Raw genomic sequence first — 20,869 nt, 5'->3', positions numbered from 1 at the left:
AGAAGCAGGTCAGCAGAGCTGCTCTAGAGCCTTAGACCCAGGTCAGCAGAGCTGCTCTAGAGCCAGAGAACCCGGACAGAATAGCTTCTCTAGAGCCTAAGAACCAGATCAGCAGAGCTGCTCTATAGCAAGAGAACCAGGTCAGCAGAGCTGCTGTAGAGCCAGAAAACCAGGAAAGCAGAGCTGATTTAGAGCCAGAGAACCAGGTCACCAGAACTGCTCTAGAGCCAGAGAACCAGGTCAGCAGAGCTGCTTTAGAGCCAGAGAACCAAGTCAGTAGAGCTGCTTTAGAGGGAGATAACCAGGTCAGCAGAGCTGCTTCAAATGCAGAGAACCAGGTCAGCAGAGCTGCTATAGAGCCTAAGAACCAGGTCAGGAGAGCTGCTGCAAAGGCAGAGAACCAGGTCAGCAGCGCTGCTGTAGAGCCAGAGAACCAGGTCACCAGAACTGCTCTAGAGCCAGAGAACCAGGTCAGCAGAGCTGCTTTAGAGCCAGAGAACCAGGTCAGCAGAGCTTTTGTAGAGCCAGACAACCAGGTAAGCAGAGCTGCTTTAGAGCTAGAGAACCAGGTCAGCAGAGCTGCTTCAGAGCCAGAGAACCAGGTCAGCAGAGCTGCTTTAGTGGGAGAGAACCATGTCAGCAGAGCTGCTTCAAAGCCAGAGAATCAGGTAAGCTAAGCTGCTTTAGAACCAGAATACCAGTTCAGCAGAGCTGATTCAAAGCCAGAGAACCAGGTCAGTAGAGCTTCTTTAGAGCCAGAGAACCAGGTCAGCAGTGCTGCTCTAGAGCCAGAGAACCAGGTCAGCAGAGCTGCTTTAGAGCCAGAGAACCAGGTCAGGAGAACTGCTTCAAAGACAGAGAACCAGGTCAGTAGAGCTTCTCTAGAGCCTAAGAACCAGGTCAGCAGAGCTGCTCTAGAGTCAGAGTACCAGGTCAGCAGAGCCGTTCTAGAGCCTAAGAGCCAGGTCAGCTGAGCTGCTCTAGAGCCCGAGAACCAGGTCAGCAGCGCTTCCCTAGAGCCAGAGAACCAGGTCAGCAGAGCTGCTTCAAAGCCAGAGAACCAGGTCAGCAGAGCTGCTGTAGAGCCAGAGAACCAGGTCTGCAGAGCTGCTCAAGAGCCTAAGAACCAGGTCAGCAGAACTGCTCTTGAGCCACTGCACCTGATCAACAGAGCTGCTCTAGAGCCACTGCACCTGATCAGCAGAGCTGCACTAGAGACAGAGAACCAGGTCAGCAGAGCTGCTCTAGAGCCAGACAACCAGGTCAGCAGAGCTGCATTAGAGCCTATGAACCAGGTCAGCAGAGCTGCTCTAGAGCCATTGAACCTGATCAGCAGAGCTGCGCTAGAGACAGAGAAACAGGTCAGCAGAGCTGCTCTAGAGCCTAAGAACCTGGTCAGGAGAACTGCTTCAAAGACAGAGAACCAGGTCAGTAGAGCTTCTCTAGAGCCTAAGAACCAGGTCAGCAGAGCTGCTCTAGAGTCAGAGAACCAGGTCAGCAGAGCCGTTCTAGAGCCTAAGAGCCAGGTCAGCAGAGATGCTCTAGAGTGTAAGAACCAGGTCAGCAGAGCTGCATTAGAGACAGAGAACCAGGTCAGCAGAGCTGCTCTAGAGCATGAGAAGCAGGTCAGCAGAGCTGCTCTAGATCCAGAGAAACCTGGTCAGCAGAGCTGCTTTAGAGGGAGAGAACCAGGTCAGCAGAGCTGCTTTAGAGCCAGATAAATAGGTCAGAAGAGCTGCTTCACAGCTAGAGAAGCACGTCAGCAGAGCTGCTCTAGAGCCTTAGACCCAGGTCAGCAGAGCTGCACTAGAGCCAGAGAACCAGGTCAGAATAGCTTCTCTAGAGCCTAAGAACCAGATCAGCAGAGCTGCTCTATAGCAAGAGAACCAGGTCAGCAGAGCTGCTCTAGAGCATGAGAACCAGGTCAGAAGAGATGCTCTAGAGGCGGAGAACCAGGTAAGCAGAGCTGCTTCAAAGCTAGAGAACCAGGTCAGCAGAGCTTCTTTAGAGCCAGAGTACCAGGTCAGCAGAGCCGTTCTAGAGCCTAAGAACCAGGTCAGCTGAGCTGCTCTAGAGCCCGAGAACCAGGTCAGCAGCGCTTCCCTAGAGCCAGAGAACCAGGTCAGCAGAGCTGCTTCAAAGCCAGAGAACCAGGTCAGCAGAGCTGCTGTAGAGCCAGAGAACCAGGTCTGCAGAGCTGCTCAAGAGCCTAAGAACCAGGTCAGCAGAACTGCTCTTGAGCCACTGCACCTGATCAACAGAGCTGCTCTAGAGCCACTGCACCTGATCAGCAGAGCTGCACTAGAGACAGAGAACCAGGTCAGCAGAGCTGCTTTAGAGCCAGAAAACCAGGTCAGCAGAGCTGCTCTAGAGCATGAGAACCAGGTCAGAAGAGCTGCTCTAGATCCAGAGAAACCATGTCTGCAGAGCTGCTTTAGAGGGAGAGAACCAGGTCAGCAGAGCTGCTTTAGAGCCAGAGAAATAGGTCAGCAGAGCTGATCTAGAGCATGAGAACCAGGTCAGAAGAGATGCTCTAGAGGCGGAGAACCAGGTCAGCAGAGCTGCTTCAAAGCTAGAGAACCAGGTCAGCAGAGCTTCTTTAGAGCCAGAGTACCAGGTCAGCAGAGCTGCTCTAGAGCCAGAGAACCAGGTCAGCAGAGCTGTTCTAGAGCCTAAGAACCAGGTCATCTGAGCTGCTCTAGAGCCAGAGAACCGGGTCAGCAGAGCTTCTTTAGAGCCAGAGAACCAGGTCAGCAGTGCTGCTTTAGAGTCAGAGAATCAGGTCAGCAGAGCTTCTCTAGAGCCAGAGAACCAGGTCAGCAGAGCTGTTTCAAAGCCAGAGAACTAGGTCAGCAGAGCTGCTTCAACGCCAGAGAACCAGGTCAGCAGAGCTGCTGTAGAGCCAGAAAACCAGGAAAGCAGAGCTGATTTAGAGCCAGAGAACCAGGTCACCAGAACTGCTCTAGAGCCAGAGAACCAGGTCAGCAGACCTGCTTTAGAGCCAGAGAACCAAGTCAGTAGAGCTGCTTTAGAGGGAGATAACCAGGTCAGCAGAGCTGCTTCAAATGCAGAGAACCAGGTCAGCAGAGCTGCTATAGAGCCTAAGAACCAGGTCAGGAGAGCTGCTGCAAAGGCAGAGAACCAGGTCAGCAGCGCTGCTGTAGAGCCAGAGAACCAGGTCACCAGAACTGCTCTAGAGCCAGAGAACCAGGTCAGCAGAGCTGCTTTAGAGCCAGAGAACCAGGTCAGCAGAGCTTTTGTAGAGCCAGACAACCAGGTAAGCAGAGCTGCTTTAGAACTAGAGAACCAGGTCAGCAGAGCTGCTCTAGAGCCAAGGAACCAGGACAGCAGAGCTGCTTTAGAGCCAGAGAACCAGGTCAGCAGAGCCGTTCTAGAGCCTAAGAACCAGGTCATCTGAGCTGCTCTAGAGCCAAACAACCAGGTCAGCAGTGCTGCTGTAGAGCAAGAGAACCAGGTCAGCAGAGCTGCTATAGAGCCATTGAACCTGGTCAGCAGAGCTGCTCTAGAGACAGAGAACTAGGTCAGCAGAGCTGGTCTAGAGCCTAAGAACCAGGTCAGGAGAGCTGTTTCAAAGCCAGAGAACCAGGTCAGTAGAGCTTCTCTAGAGCCAGAGAACCAGGTCAGCAGAGCTGCTTTAGAGCCAGAAAACCAGGTCAGCAGAGCTGCTCAAGAGCCTAAGAACCAGGTCAGCAGAACTGCTCTAGAGCCACTGCACCTGGTCAGCAGAGCTGCTCTAGAGACAGAGAACCAGGTCAGCAGAGCTGCTTTAGAGCCAGAAAACCAGGTCAGCTGTGCTGCTTTAGAGTCAGAGAACCAGGTCAGCAGAGCTTCTCTAGAGCCAGAGAACCAGGTCAGCAGAGCTGTTTCAAAGCCAGAGAACTAGGTCAGCAGAGCTGCTTCAACGGCAGAGAACCAGGTCAGCAGAGCTGCTGTAGAGCCAGAAAACCAGGAAAGCAGAGCTGATTCAGAGCCAGAGAACCAGGTCACCAGAACTGCTCTAGAGCCAGAGAACCAGGTCAGCAGAGCTGCTTTAGAGCCAGAGAACCAAGTCAGTAGAGCTGCTTTAGACGGAGATAACCAGGTCAGCAGAGCTGCTTCAAATGCAGAGAACCAGGTCAGCAGAGCTGCTATAGAGCCTAAGAACCAGGTCAGGAGAGCTGCTGCAAAGGCAGAGAACCAGGTCAGCAGCGCTGCTGTAGAGCCAGAGAACCAGGTCACCAGAACTGCTCTAGAGCCAGACAACCAGGTCAGCAGAGCTGCTTTAGAGCCAGAGAACCAGGTCAGCAGAGCTTTTGTAGAGCCAGACAACCAGGTAAGCAGAGCTGCTTTAGAACTAGAGAACCAGGTCAGCAGAGCTGCTTCAGAGCCAGAGAACCAGGTCAGCAGAGCTGCTTTAGTGGGAGAGAACCATGTCAGCAGAGCTGCTTCAAAGCCAGAGACTCAGGTAAGCTGAGCTGCTTTAGAACCAGAATACCGGTTCAGCAGAGCTGATTCAAAGCCAGAGAACCAGGTCAGTAGAGCTTCTTTAGAGCCAGAGAACCAGGTCAGCAGTGCTGCTCTAGAGCCAGAGAACCAGGTCAGCAGAGCTGCTTTAGAGCCAGAGAACCAGGTCAGCAGAGCTACTCTAGAGCCAGAGTACAAGGTCAGCAGAGCTGCTCTAGAGCCAGACAACCAGGTCAGCAGAGCTGCTTTAGAGCCTAAGAACCAGGTCAGCAGAGCTGCTCTAGAGCCATTGAACCAGGTCAGCAGAGCTGCTTTAGAGCCTAAGAACCAGGTCAGCAGAGCTGCTCTAGAGCCATTGAACCTGGTCAGCAGAGCTGCTCTAGAGACAGAGAACAAGGTCAGCAGAGCTGCTCTAGAGCCTAAGAACCAGGTCAGGAGAGCTGCTTCAAAGCCAGAGAACCAGGTCAGCAGAGCTAATCAAGAGCCTAAGAACCAGGTCAGGAGAGCCGTTCTAAAGCCTAAGAGCCAGGTCAGCAGAGATGCTCTAGAGCCTAAGAACCAGGTCAGCAGAACTGCTCTAGAGCCATTGCACCTTGTCAGCAGAGCGTTTCTAGAGACAGAGAACCAGGTCAGCAGAGCTGCATTAGAGACAGAAAATCAGGTCAGCAGAGCTGCTCTAGAGCATGAGAACCAGGTCAGCAGAGCTGCTCTAGATCCAGAGAAACCAGGTCAGCAGAGCTGCTTTAGAGGGAGAGAACCAGGTCAGCAGAGCTGCTTTAGAGCCAGAGAAATAGGTCAGCAGAGCTGCTTCACAGATAGAGAAGCAGGTCAGCAGAGCTGCTCTAGAGCCTTAGAACCAGGTCAGCAGAGCTGCTCTAGAGCCAGAGAACCCGGTCAGAATAGCTTCTCTAGAGCCTAAGAACCAGATCAGCAGAGCTGCTCTATAGCAAGAGAACCAGGTCAGCAGAGCTGCTCTAGAGCATGAGAACCAGTTCAGAAGAGATGCTCTAGAGGCGGAGAACCAGGTCAGCAGAGCTTCATCAAAGCTAGAGAACCAGGTCAGCAGAGCTTCTTTAGAGCCAGAGTACCAGGTCAGCAGATCTGCTCTAGAGCCAGAGTACCAGGTCAGCAGAGCCGTTCTAGAGCCTAAGAACCAGGTCATCTGAGCTGCTCTAGAGCCAAACAACCGGGTCAGCAGAGCTGCTTTAGAGCCAGAGAACCAGGTCAGCAGAGCTTCCCTAGAGCCAGTGAACCAGGTCAGCAGAGCTGCTCTAGAGCCAAGGAACCAGGACAGCAGAGCTGCTTTAGAGCCAGAGAACCAGGTCAGCAGAGCCGTTCTAGAGCCTAAGAACCAGGTCATCTGAGCTGCTCTAGAGCCAAACAACCAGGTCAGCAGTGCTGCTGTAGAGCAAGAGAACCAGGTCAGCAGAGCTGCTATAGAGCCATTGAACCTGGTCAGCAGAGCTGCTCTAGAGACAGAGAACTAGGTCAGCAGAGCTGGTCTAGAGCCTAAGAACCAGGTCAGGAGAGCTGTTTCAAAGCCAGAGAACCAGGTCAGTAGAGCTTCTCTAGAGCCAGAGAACCAGGTCAGCAGAGCTGCTTTAGAGCCAGAAAACCAGGTCAGCAGAGCTGCTCAAGAGCCTAAGAACCAGGTCAGCAGAGCTGCTTCAGAGCCAGAGAACCAGGTCAGCAGAGCTGCTTTAGTGGGAGAGAACCATGTCAGCAGAGCTGCTTCAAAGCCAGAGACTCAGGTAAGCTGAGCTGCTTTAGAACCAGAATACCGGTTCAGCAGAGCTGATTCAAAGCCAGAGAACCAGGTCAGTAGAGCTTCTTTAGAGCCAGAGAACCAGGTCAGCAGTGCTGCTCTAGAGCCAGAGAACCAGGTCAGCAGAGCTGCTTTAGAGCCAGAGAACCAGGTCAGCAGAGCTACTCTAGAGCCAGAGTACAAGGTCAGCAGAGCTGCTCTAGAGCCAGACAACCAGGTCAGCAGAGCTGCTTTAGAGCCTAAGAACCAGGTCAGCAGAGCTGCTCTAGAGCCATTGAACCTGGTCAGCAGAGCTGCTCTAGAGACAGAGAACCAGGTCAGCAGAGCTGCTCTAGAGCCTAAGAACCAGGTCAGGAGAGCTGCTTCAAAGCCAGAGAACCAGGTCAGTAGAGCTTCTCTAGAGCCTACAAACCAGGTCAGCAGAGCATTTCTAGAGTCAGAGAACCAGGTCAGCAGAGCCGTTCTAAAGCCTAAGAGCCAGGTCAGCAGAGATGCTCTAGAGCCTAAGAACCAGGTCATCTGAGCTGCTCTAGAGCCAAAGAATCGGGTCAGCAGAGCTGCTTTAGAGCCAGATAACCAGGTCAGCTGAGCTTCCGTAGAGCCAGAGAACCAGGTCAGCAGAGCTGCTTCAAAGCCAGAGAACCAGGTCAGCAGTGCTGCTGTAGAGCCAGAGAACCAGGTCAGCAGAGCTGCTCTAGAGCCATTGAACCTGGTCAGCAGAGCTGCTCTAGAAACAGAGAACCAGGTCAGCAGAGCTGGTCTAGAGCCTAAGAACCAGGTCAGTAGAGCTGTTTCAAAGCCAGAGAACCAGGTCAGTAGAGCTTCTCTAGAGCCTAAGAACCAGGTCAGCAGAGCTGCTCAAGAGCCTAAGAACCAGCTCAGGAGAACTGCCCTAGAGCCACTGCACCTGGTCAGCAGAGCTGCACTAGAGACAGAGAACCAGGTCAGCAAAGCTGCTTTAGAGCCTAAGAACCAGGTCAGCAGAGCTGCTCTAGAGCCATTGAACCAGGTCAGCAGAGCTGCTTTAGAGCCTAAGAACCAGGTCAGCAGAGCTGCTCTAGAGCCATTGAACCTGGTCAGCAGAGCTGCTCTAGAGACAGAGAACAAGGTCAGCAGAGCTGCTCTAGAGCCTAAGAACCAGGTCAGGAGAGCTGCTTCAAAGCCAGAGAACCAGGTCAGTAGAGCTTCTCTAGAGCCTAAGAACCAGGTCAGCAGAGCTAATCAAGAGCCTAAGAACCAGGTCAGGAGAGCCGTTCTAAAGCCTAAGAGCCAGGTCAGCAGAGATGCTCTAGAGCCTAAGAACCAGGTCAGCAGAACTGCTCTAGAGCCATTGCACCTTGTCAGCAGAGCGTTTCTAGAGACAGAGAACCAGGTCAGCAGAGCTGCATTAGAGACAGAAAATCAGGTCAGCAGAGCTGCTCTAGAGCATGAGAACCAGGTCAGCAGAGCTGCTCTAGATCCAGAGAAACCAGGTCAGCAGAGCTGCTTTAGAGGGAGAGAACCAGGTCAGCAGAGCTGCTTTAGAGCCAGAGAAATAGGTCAGCAGAGCTGCTTCACAGATAGAGAAGCAGGTCAGCAGAGCTGCTCTAGAGCCTTAGAACCAGGTCAGCAGAGCTGCTCTAGAGCCAGAGAACCCGGTCAGAATAGCTTCTCTAGAGCCTAAGAACCAGATCAGCAGAGCTGCTCTATAGCAAGAGAACCAGGTCAGCAGAGCTGCTCTAGAGCATGAGAACCAGTTCAGAAGAGATGCTCTAGAGGCGGAGAACCAGGTCAGCAGAGCTGCATCAAAGCTAGAGAACCAGGTCAGCAGAGCTTCTTTAGAGCCAGAGTACCAGGTCAGCAGATCTGCTCTAGAGCCAGAGAACCAGGTCAGCAGAGCCGTTCTAGAGCCTAAGAACCAGGTCATCTGAGCTGCTCTAGAGCCAAACAACCGGGTCAGCAGAGCTGCTTTAGAGCCAGAGAACCAGGTCAGCAGAGCTTCCCTAGAGCCAGAGAACCAGGTCAGCAGAGCTGCTCTAGAGCCAAGGAACCAGGACAGCAGAGCTGCTTTAGAGCCAGAGAACCAGGTCAGCAGAGCCGTTCTAGAGCCTAAGAACCAGGTCATCTGAGCTGCTCTAGAGCCAAACAACCAGGTCAGCAGTGCTGCTGTAGAGCAAGAGAACCAGGTCAGCAGAGCTGCTATAGAGCCATTGAACCTGGTCAGCAGAGCTGCTCTAGAGACAGAGAACTAGGTCAGCAGAGCTGGTCTAGAGCCTAAGAACCAGGTCAGGAGAGCTGTTTCAAAGCCAGAGAACCAGGTCAGTAGAGCTTCTCTAGAGCCAGAGAACCAGGTCAGCAGAGCTGCTTTAGAGCCAGAAAACCAGGTCAGCAGAGCTGCTCAAGAGCCTAAGAACCAGGTCAGCAGAACTGCTCTAGAGCCACTGCACCTGGTCAGCAGAGCTGCTCTAGAGACAGAGAACCAGGTCAGCAGAGCTGCTTTAGAGCCAGAAAACCAGGTCAGCTGTGCTGCTTTAGAGTCAGAGAACCAGGTCAGCAGAGCTTCTCTAGAGCCAGAGAACCAGGTCAGCAGAGCTGTTTCAAAGCCAGAGAACTAGGTCAGCAGAGCTGCTTCAACGGCAGAGAACCAGGTCAGCAGAGCTGCTGTAGAGCCAGAAAACCAGGAAAGCAGAGCTGATTCAGAGCCAGAGAACCAGGTCACCAGAACTGCTCTAGAGCCAGAGAACCAGGTCAGCAGAGCTGCTTTAGAGCCAGAGAACCAAGTCAGTAGAGCTGCTTTAGACGGAGATAACCAGGTCAGCAGAGCTGCTTCAAATGCAGAGAACCAGGTCAGCAGAGCTGCTATAGAGCCTAAGAACCAGGTCAGGAGAGCTGCTGCAAAGGCAGAGAACCAGGTCAGCAGCGCTGCTGTAGAGCCAGAGAACCAGGTCACCAGAACTGCTCTAGAGCCAGACAACCAGGTCAGCAGAGCTGCTTTAGAGCCAGAGAACCAGGTCAGCAGAGCTTTTGTAGAGCCAGACAACCAGGTAAGCAGAGCTGCTTTAGAACTAGAGAACCAGGTCAGCAGAGCTGCTTCAGAGCCAGAGAACCAGGTCAGCAGAGCTGCTTTAGTGGGAGAGAACCATGTCAGCAGAGCTGCTTCAAAGCCAGAGACTCAGGTAAGCTGAGCTGCTTTAGAACCAGAATACCGGTTCAGCAGAGCTGATTCAAAGCCAGAGAACCAGGTCAGTAGAGCTTCTTTAGAGCCAGAGAACCAGGTCAGCAGTGCTGCTCTAGAGCCAGAGAACCAGGTCAGCAGAGCTGCTTTAGAGCCAGAGAACCAGGTCAGCAGAGCTACTCTAGAGCCAGAGTACAAGGTCAGCAGAGCTGCTCTAGAGCCAGACAACCAGGTCAGCAGAGCTGCTTTAGAGCCTAAGAACCAGGTCAGCAGAGCTGCTCTAGAGCCATTGAACCTGGTCAGCAGAGCTGCTCTAGAGACAGAGAACCAGGTCAGCAGAGCTGCTCTAGAGCCTAAGAACCAGGTCAGGAGAGCTGCTTCAAAGCCAGAGAACCAGGTCAGTAGAGCTTCTCTAGAGCCTACAAACCAGGTCAGCAGAGCATTTCTAGAGTCAGAGAACCAGGTCAGCAGAGCCGTTCTAAAGCCTAAGAGCCAGGTCAGCAGAGATGCTCTAGAGCCTAAGAACCAGGTCATCTGAGCTGCTCTAGAGCCAAAGAATCGGGTCAGCAGAGCTGCTTTAGAGCCAGAGAACCAGGTCAGCTGAGCTTCCGTAGAGCCAGAGAACCAGGTCAGCAGAGCTGCTTCAAAGCCAGAGAACCAGGTCAGCAGTGCTGCTGTAGAGCCAGAGAACCAGGTCAGCAGAGCTGCTCTAGAGCCATTGAACCTGGTCAGCAGAGCTGCTCTAGAAACAGAGAACCAGGTCAGCAGAGCTGGTCTAGAGCCTAAGAACCAGGTCAGTAGAGCAGTTTCAAAGCCAGAGAACCAGGTCAGTAGAGCTTCTCTAGAGCCTAAGAACCAGGTCAGCAGAGCTGCTCAAGAGCCTAAGAACCAGGTCAGGAGAACTGCTCTAGAGCCACTGCACCTGGTCAGCAGAGCTGCACTAGAGACAGAGAACCAGGTCAGCAAAGCTGCTTTAGAGCCAGAGAACCAGGTCAGCAGAGCTGCTCTAGAGCATGAGAACCAGGTCAGCAGAGCTGCTCTAGATCCAGAGAAACCAGGTCAGCAGAGCTGCTTTAGAGCCAGAGAACCAGGTCAGCAGAGCTTTTGTAGAGCCAGACAACCAGGTAAGCAGAGCTGCTTTAGAGCTAGAGAACCAGGTCAGCAGAGCTGCTTCAGAGCCAGAGAACCAGGTCAGCAGAGCTGCTTTAGTGGGAGAGAACCATGTCAGCAGAGCTGCTTCAAAGCCAGAGAATCAGGTAAGCTGAGCTGCTTTAGAACCAGAATACCAGTTCAGCAGAGCTGATTCAAACCCAGAGAACCAGGTCAGTAGAGCTTCTTTAGAGCCAGAGAACCAGGTCAGCAGTGCTGCTCTAGAGCCAGAGAACCAGGACAGCAGAGCTGCTTTGGAGCCAGAGAACCAGGTCAGCAGAGCTACTCTAGAGCCAGAGTAAAAGGTCAGCAGAGCTGCTCTAGAGCCAGACAACCAGGTCAGCAGAGCTGCTTTAGAGCCTAAGAACCAGGTCAGCAGAGCTGCTCTAGAGCCATTGAACCTGGTCAGCAGAGCTGTTCTAGAGTCAGAGAACCAGGTCAGCAGAGCCGTTCTAATGCCTAAGAGCCAGGTCAGCAGAGATGCTCTAGAGCCTAAGAACCAGGTCAGCAGAACTGCTCTAGAGCCATTGCACCTGGTCAGGAGAGCTGTTCTAGAGACAGAGAACCAGGTCAGCAGAGCTGCATTAGAGACAGAAAACCAGGTCAGCAGAGCTGCTCTAGAGCATGAGAACCAGGTCAGCAGAGCTGCTCTAGATCCAGAGAAACCAGGTCAGCAGAGCTGCTTTAGAGGGAGAGAACCAGGTCAGCGGAGCTGCTTTAGAGCCAGAGAAATAGGTCAGCAGAGCTGCACCACAGCTAGAGAAGCAGGTCAGCAGAGCTGCTCTAGAGCCTTAGACCCAGGTCAGCAGAGCTGCTCTAGAGCCAGAGAACCAGGTCAGAATAGCTTCTCTAGAGCCTAAGAACCACATCAGCAGAGCTGCTCTATAGCAAGAGATCCAGATCAGCAGAGCTGCTCTAGAGCATGAGAACCAGGTCAGAAGAGTGTGGTACTTTAAATTCTGGACCCGTGTTCTAAACATCGTCATATCATGACGATTTTGGTATCAGCAGACCGAGAATGATTAGGATACTATGCACAAGCATCTTCGCCATATTCGGGTGAAGAAATCACCCTGAAATCATAGTTTCCGTTCTGAACCCTCGGTTTCCATTGAACGGCAGCCATTTTCTGGTTGCCCTCACATAGGCCAATGACTAGGCCAAAAATCGAGTCTGAAGGACACATACACCTTTTCTGACTCCTTTGTGACCTGGGCAAGCTGACTCCACTGCCTGAAGCCAAACCTGTCCGGCCAGTTCCTTTCCCAGTGGCCGAATGAGATTAGTATCAAGGCACAACATATCATAAAACCTTTTCATCACACACAAACCATGCCTAATCTTACACACACCTGTCCTGTGGTACTGTAAATTTCGGAACCATGTTGGAAGCATGGCCCTACCATGCCGACTTCAGTATCAGCGAACCGCAAATGTCAAATGCGGTATGTATGAGTGTTTTCATCATGTTTCACTGATGAATTCACCGTGCATACGATACCACATATTGAACCCTTGGGTTCCATTTTAGAACAGTAGCCATTTTGTGGTTGCCCTCACATAGGCTGCGCACTAAGGCCATGCCTAGGCCTAAAGGACACGTACACCTTCTGTGACTTCTCTCTGACCTGTGCAAACTGACTCCGCTGCCCGAGGTCAATCCTGTCCGGCCAGTTCCTTTTCTCGCGGCCTAATGTGATTAGCATCAGGGCTCGACCCATCATAAAGTCCTTGTTCGCACACGATCTCTGACTAAGCTATTTCACACCTGACTCTGTTTCCTACTTTATGGCTTGTTTTACGAGCAGGAGGTGCCCGTTTTATTGGGGTCCGCTGTTATCTGATGAGGGTTCTGAGCCTTGCTGGGTAAAATGACTGTATGCCTAGTGAACTGAAATGTGGGATTGTCATTATGGCTCTGCTGTTTCTTTGAAACTAAAATATGTGCATGACCACTTGTAAAATAGGGGCGGTATTGCCCCCAAGCGTAATTTTGTGTACATAAGTAAAGACTTGTTTTTGGTTCGGGAGCAGTCTCCTGAGAACATACATCGTGTTGTACTTCTCGGATACCTGTGATTGGTCTGCAGCCAATAAATACGATCTTTGATTTCATCTAGAAGACTCTGTGTTTCTGTAGGTCTGAAACAGGAAGAACCCGAAGTCTTAGGGTGTGTTCCCCTGCACCGCTGGGTTCTAAAAACCCGGTACTTCAGTTGGCGCCCAACTCGGGGCGATTTCAGCGGTACTGGTCCAAGCCAGAGGTTCGTGGGGAGCTTCGTGTGGAAATTCTGGAGGAAGGCCGCCACTTCATCGACCCCTGCATGTCGACGTGGTCCGAAAGTCTTTTCTGCGAGGTTCTCCGCGTCCCGACGGCTACGAGGGACTGCTGCCCTGACTATCGCCCTGTTTTGGACCCTTGACGATTTGGTAGAGCGAAACAATTGAGAGAGTCTTCTGGTGAAGTCATCGATACCTCAGTTAAGTATACGTGGAGCGTCTCCCAGTTTGATTGGTATCCTTTGGGATTTCGGTATCCTTCGGGATCGCTTTGATTTGGGACTTGCAAGTGCCAAAGCCAGAGGACTCGTGTATTCACGAGACTATCGTATTCGATAATCCTTTGAAGTTTTAAACTAGACTAGTGAGCGAAGATGCCTGGTTCTAGGATATTTGGAAATTTGTTTTGTTTTGGTTGTAAAAGGGATTCCCGATTAGAGGATTCGTGTCCGGTTCCTCCAATTGGAACTCCAACTTATGAGCTTTATGTGAAACATGGCGTGGGCCCCATTACGTATAATGAAGTATGGATCCGATACACCAGGAAGGATGGTGTTTTAAAATGGCCCCAAAATGGTAGTTTCGACACAGAAATCCTAGATAACCTAGAAGTTAAATTATTCAAGAAGAAAGCCCGGCCGGCGATGTTTGATTCTTTCCGCCTATGGCGAAAAGAAGCCAAACAAAAAGAAATTAAATTAGCAAAGAAAAATAAAAAAGAGAGAGGTATGTCGATAATGCAAGCAGCTTTGCAGTTTAAAGATAATGAAGAGGACCAAATGAATGAGCAGTTGCACAGACAACGCAAACTAGTCATTGATAAATGTTACCCAGTTTTGCCGCCCCTTCAGCAAGATGCGTTAAAAGAAAAGGAGAAAGACCCCCTAATGTCGCATTTACTAAGTTCGCCACCCCCGTATGCGCAAAATGCTACAGCACCTCCGCAACCCTTAAATATACAGCCTCCAGCTAATGCACCGCAAGCTTTCCCGCAGCCGCCAGCTCCCCCTCAGCCGGCTCCTATCCCTGCAGTGCAGCCTTCCCAAGGGACGCCGATTTTGCTACCTACCTCTTCTGCGCTCCCTACGACTTTACCTAGCACATCAGCTGCCTCCCTTGGTGCCCTACCTGCTACTACTCCTGTATCTGTATCTACACCCGTTTTGTTTCCCTCTGTTTTTCCCCCGGTTCTTGCCTCAACTTCCCCTTCTGCACGACAACGAATAGCTAGTGCAGTAACTAGTCTTATATCACCCCTATTTGGGCCATCTAGTACGACCCCTGGTTCACAACGTAAGCAGTTGCGTAGTCAGCTGCCTGGTTCTGGAGAGAAAGAAGTATTGGAACACATGGCACAGAGGTGGATTATTTATCCTTCAAGATATGATGTAGAATCTGTTGTGAATGTTTACATCAGTGGGAAGCACCAAAACAGAGATACGTTTTTGAGAAAATGTGTGAATTCCTATGCGAGGAATTGGAAGATAATGGTTTGGACCCAAGCCCGCAGGAGTTGTGTCAAGTGCGATTTGAATTTGGAAAAGGTACGGTTGTGGGTCCCGATGTTAGGAAAGCAGTTGCGACATTGCTATCTTTTAGGATTGAGGATCCTTTTCAGTTGCTGTTTGGGCTTGACTCCTCTGGTAAAAAGGTGAGACAGCACCCTATGAGAGAAGTCCCTCCGGTATGGAAGGAAGCTGTTGTGGCTGATGCCGCGAATGGTATTGCTGCTATGCCAGCTCATTTTCAGCGTGTTTGGGTACATGTTCCCTGGAAGCGATCTGAAGTTTTAGCGCTACCCTTATTCAATACGTCCATGATTTGCTAATCGCTGCAGATACTGAGGAAATTTGTAAAGAAGCCACCTTGTCGTTGTTGCAGCATTTGTCTAACTTACATCACAAAGTGTCTCTTTCAAAACTGCAATATTGTCGACAAGAAGTGACCTACTTAGGTCATCTCTTATCGGAGGAGGGAAGGAAACTGACCCCAGAAAGAATTCAGGCAATTGCAAAATTGAGTGTGCCAAGGACACAGAGAGAAGTACGTGCTTTCTTGGGCATCACATCATATTGCAGACAATGGATACCGAATTTTTCTTTGCTGGCCAAACCTTTGGTAGCTTTGACCTGTAAAGATACACCGAATCCCGTTCTATGGTCTGAAGATTGTCAGAAAAGTTTTTCCGAATTGCGTAATGCATTGTGTTCGGCTCCTGTGTTGGGTACCCCCGACTACAGTAAGCCCTTTACACTGTATGTCCATGAGAAAGAGGGTTGTGCATTGCCAGTGCTGACACAGTCTTTTGGAGACAAGCAGCATCCATGCGCGTATTTTTCGTCGACTTTGGATCCGGTAGCTAAAGCATTGCCGAGTTGCTTGAGAGCCACAGCGGCAGCAGCTGTTTCTATTCGACAGTCTGCTGGGTTAGTGATGAATAATATGTTGATTGTGATGGTTCCACATGCAGTGGACACGTTGTTAAACAGGACCAAGACACAGCACTTAACTAGTGCTCGATTGTCAGGTTACGAGTTGACACTGTTAACGAGTCATGTGCACATAAAGAGATGCAATACATTGAATCCAGCCACGTTATTGCCAATTTCAGTAGAGACAGATGATGTTGAACAGCATGATTGTTTTCTCAGGACAGAAGAAGAAACGAAAGGGAGAGTAGATCTTAAAGATACTCCTCTTGTAAAGTGTGATGGTACCTTATTGGTGGATGGTTCATGCTTCAAGCTTCCGAATGGTGATACGACTGCAGCATATGCTGTCCCGACTTTGCATACGATTGTTGAAGCTGCACGTATACCACATAATTCAGCTCAAGCAGCAGAGTTGATTGCACTTACGAGAGCGTGTGTGTTATCAAAAGGAATGAAAGTGACCATATATATCGACAGCCAGTATGCGTTTGGTGTAGCTCATAGTTTTGGACGATTGTGGAAAGAACGTGGGTTCCTGACTTCGCATGGAGCTAAGATTCAGCATGGTCAGTTGGTGAATGAACTTCTTGAGTCACTGACCTTGCCGTTACAAGTTGCGATTGTGAAATGCAGTGCACACAAGAAGGTTACTGATGATGTTGGTCGTGGTAATGCATTTGCTGACGAAATCGCAAAAGAAACAGCAAAAGATGTGATGAATCGAATGTGTGTTTCAGGCCCTGCAAGATGGGTTGGTGACGTTGGAATGTGTGAAGACACAATAGAGAGTGTGAAGTCTCTTCAAGCTGAAGCTTCAGAGAAAGAGTTGAATGTGTGGAGAGAAAGTAGGGGTAAATTGGATGAAAATGGTTGTTGGGTTGACTTGTCAGAACATCAGCGATGGTTTTTACCCGATGCGTATGTGCTTGCAGTGGTGACAATGGCCCATGGAATGGCCCATATCAGTGTGAAAGGGATTTGTAAGTTGTTGGCTCCAGTATGGCAAAATGCTGGAATTCCTAAATGTGCAGAGAATGTGGTCAAGAATTGCATGGTGTGCCTGCAATACAATCCTGGTAGGGGAACCCCAACTCCAGCTGGTCATTTTGCGCCTCCAACGTATCCGTTTGAGGTTTTGCAGCTAGATTTCATCCACATGGAAAGGTGCAACAATTTGAAATACGTACTCGTTGTTGTTTGTGCCTTTTCAAGATGGGTAGAAGCATATCCCTTAAAAGACATCACTGCCTTATGCACAGCTAAAGCCCTTGCCAAAGAATTTTTCCCTAGGTTTGGAATGCCGAGAATGGTCTGGAGTGATAATGGGAGTGAATTTGTGGGTCGAGTGATGAAGAAAGTATGTGAGGGGCTAGGTATCCAGCAAAAATTTCACGCTGCAAATCACCCCCAATCAGCTGGACTAGTAGAGTGCTATAATGGCACGTGAAAATTGAAGTTGGCAAAAATACAAGCGAGCTCTGGTCTTAAATGGCCTGACGCTCTGCCTTTAGCACTCCTATCAACAAGAATGACTGTGCATTCGCGAGTGGGACTTAGTCCCTATGAAATTGTGTTCGGCCGCCCGGGCCAACATATGGGTAGTGCCAGGGCCGACAAAATTCAGTGAGATCGAACACCCGGTACTTCTTGATTATTTGTATGAATTGACGGCTAAATTGCGTGTTTTACACCAACAGGTTCACGATACTCTGCCACAGGTCTCTGAAGCCCCAGGACATCTTATCGATCCTGGATCATGGGTGCTGGTCAAAAACTTCCAGCGGACGAAGAATGACCAGCCCCGTTGGACCGGCCCCCACCTCGTCCTTCTCTCAACAGGATCAGCTGTTCGAGTGGAAGGGAAAAAGAACTGGATCCACGGCGTACACTGCAAGAGGGTCCCTTTGCCTCTACCGTACGACCGATGGGTCCAGGAGGGGATCGCTGACTCTGAGACTGAGACCGTGCCTCGTTTTCTGCCTTTTAGCGATGCACGGGTAAAAGGAACACTTTCTGAACAGGAAAGTGACAATATTTTGCAAGAAGCTGTGCCACCGTCAATTCGATTGAACACTACAGAGCCTGAACTCTTGTTCCAGAACCAGACAGTACCTGGAAAAAGCCGCTACAAGTTGAGGCCGAGAACTATGAACAAATAAAAATTATTTTTCTTTGCTATTTTTGAAAGTGCAGCTCTCTCATCTGAGAAACGTTCTTATTTTTGTTTTTCGAACCGCCATCCGCGTTCAGCTGTAGGGTCGTGGTTGCCCAAGTCTTTGGAGTGCAGCTGAAGACGTTAGGTCGACAGTTCTGGTCGGTCTAAGGGAGTTGCCCTGGACTGACAGAAGCATTCCTTAGCATAGAACACCCTACCACCACGAGCAGCAATTAGAGAGGATGGAGTTTTTCGAGAATGAGAGACCTGCCAAACAGATGAACTTTAAAGCCAGAATGTGTGTAATGATGACAAAGAAACGATTTTTGATATTATGTATTTTCATGTTGCTTAGTGTAATGACGTTTTTAATAGGATATGTTTTATTCTCTTTTCAAGTGACATTTGCACCCACTACACAGCCCATACCCCCTTCTACTGTTTCCTCGCATTCTTTTCACCCTCTGCCTGAACACGAGTCTGCTAGAAGATTAGAATTCGTCAATAATTCGTTCATTCAGCTTCTACACCAACACCAATTAGTAGTTAACACAACTAACTGTTGGGTGTGTGGTCTTATGCCTCATACTTCTGATAAAGGTATCCCTTATCTGGTCCTGCCTTTCAGCCATAATGGTTCTGTGTGGGCATATAGAACAGTGTTCATATACGCTCATGAAGCCAACCCCCTACGTTCTGTGAAAGATAATCCTAAGAATAGTGCTCTAGTTAAGGGTATAGTAGATATGATTAGGGAAGATATTTCCTATGAGACTATCCCGAGAGATGAGACACTAGCATATATTGGATGGAACATAACAGGATATGGAGTTACTCTGAGTGAGAACCAGCGAGCAAAGAGATCCTCCCCGATTTGGATTGTACCCCATCAGGGTCACCTATGTCTGCAAGGTAATGGCAAGAATCCCAGAGCTCAGTTAGGGAAAAGTACCTGCACTGAAACATATGTTCTTGCGTCTCAAACTTCCCCTTCGTTCTTAGCAGCTAAGGGTACCTATTTCATCTGCCATAATAGAGCCTATACATGGTTGCCCCCTGACTTCTCAGGCACATGTTTTGTTTCGTTCCTGTTGCCTCCCACCTACACGGCCGCGGCAGATTACCATAAGACAAGGATAGTTAGAGGTGTCATCAGAAAAGAAGACACTACAGGACAGGAACTTGGAGATTTCGTAAAGGGTTTTCTGCCGTTTTGGGGGCCTATGGTTAACAGCAGGAACATAAGGCAATTGACAAGGGTGGTTGAATCCACGGTAGATGAAACCGCCGGTGCCCTTAGTAATTTGACAGCTGAGCTCCAGTCGCATCGCCTTATGACTCTTCAGAACAGGGTCGCATTAGACGTCATACTTGCAGACCGAGGTGGGGTATGTAAAGTGATCCAATCAAGTTGCTGTGTTTTCATTTCAGATAACACTCCGACAGTTTACCAGGCCATTTCCAAACTGAATAAGATCTCCGAATCTATTCACGTGGATAAAGGAGATTGGTCAATGATGGGGTGGTTCTGGGAACTGATATTCGCCTGGGGATGGAAGATTCTGATAGTCATTGGGATGATCTTAGCCATTCTTTTCCTGTTCTGTCTGTGTGTACAGTGTGCTCCTGCAATATGTGGCCTCTGTGCTACATCGTGTGTAAGGAAACCTGTATCAAGGGACGAGCTAAGTAATAGGATGATGCTACAGCAACATCTCAACGACTTCATGAACATAGACCTGGACTCAGACCTGGACTCAGATTAACGTGAGTATAGGTTATTGCCTATGTAAGGGCAAAAGGAGGGTCTGTGGTACTTTAAATTCTGGACCCGTGTTCTAAACATCGTCATATCATGACGATTTTGGTATCAGCAGACCGAGAATGATTAGGATACTATGCACAAGCATTTTCGCCATATTCGGGTGAAGAAATCACCCTGAAATCATAGTTTCCGTTCTGAACCCTCGGTTTCCATTGAACGGCAGCCATTTTGTGGTTGCACTCACATAGGCCAATGACTAGGCCAAAAATCGAGTCTGAAGGACACATACACCTTTTCTGACTCCTTTGTGACCTGGGCAAGCTGACTCTACTGCCTGAAGCCAAACCTGTCCGGCCAGTTCCTTTCCCAGTGGCCGAATGAGATTAGTATCAAGGCACAACATATCATAAAACCTTTTCATCACACACAAACCATGCCTAATCTTACACACACCTGTCCTGTGGTACTGTAAATTTCGGAACCATGTTGGAAGCATGGCCCTACCATGCCGACTTCAGTATCAGCGAACCGCAAATGTCAAATGCGGTATGTATGAGTGTTTTCGTCATGTTTCACTGATGAATTCACCGTGCATACGATACCACATATTGAACCCTTGGGTTCCATTTTAGAACAGTAGCCATTTTGTGGTTGCCCTCACATAGGCTGCGCACTAAGGCCATGCCTAGGCCTAAAGGACACGTACACCTTCTGTGACTTCTCTCTGACCTGTGCAAACTGACTCCGCTGCCCGAGGTCAATCCTGTCCGGCCAGTTCCTTTTCTCGCGGCCTAATGTGATTAGCATCAGGGCTCGACCCATCATAAAGTCCTTGTTCGCACACGATCTCTGACTAAGCTATTTCACACCTGACTCTGTTTCCTACTTTATGGCTTGTTTTACGAGCAGGAGGTGCCCGTTTTATTGGGGTCCGTTGTTATCTGATGAGGGTTCTGAGCCTTGCTGGGTAAAATGACTGTATGCCTAATGAACTGAAATGTGGGATTGTCATTATGGCTCTACTGTTTCTTTGAAACTAAAATATGTGCATGACCACTTGTAAAATAGGGGCGGTATTGCCCCCAAGCGTAATTTTGTGTATATAAGTAAAGACTTGTTTTTGGTTCGGGAGCAGTCTCCTGAGAACATACATCGTGTTGTACTTCTCGGATACCTGTGATTGGTCTGCAGCCAATAAATACGATCTTTGATTTCATCTAGAAGACTCTGTGTTTCTGTAGGTCTGAAACAGGAAGAACCCGAAGTCTTAGGGTGTGTTCCCCTGCACCGCTGGGTTCGAAAAACCCGGTACTTCAGTTGGCGCCCAACTCGGGGCGATTTCAGCTGTACTGGTCCAAGCCAGAGGTTCGTGGGGAGCTTCGTGTGGAAATTCTGGAGGAAGGCCGCCACTTCATCGACCCCTGCATGTCGACGTGGTCCGAAAGTCTTTTCTGCGAGCTTCTCCGCATCCCGACGGCTACGAGGGACTGCTGCCCTGACTATCGCCCTGTTTTGGACCCTTGACGATTTGGTAGAGCGAAACAATTGAGAGAGTCTTCTGGTGAAGTCATCGATACCTCAGTTAAGTATAAGTGGAGCGTCTCCCAGTTTGTTTGGTATCCTTTGGGATTTCGGTATCCTTCGGGATCGCTTTGATTTGGGACTTGCAAGTGCCAAAGCCAGAGGACTTGTGTATTCACGAGAC

This window comes from Triturus cristatus, chromosome 1_1 (assembly GCF_964204655.1).
Source record: "Triturus cristatus chromosome 1_1, aTriCri1.1, whole genome shotgun sequence".
Classification (NCBI taxonomy): domain Eukaryota; kingdom Metazoa; phylum Chordata; class Amphibia; order Caudata; family Salamandridae; genus Triturus; species Triturus cristatus.
The sequence above is the reverse complement of the archived record's forward strand: the minus strand, read 5'-3'. Positions refer to the sequence as shown.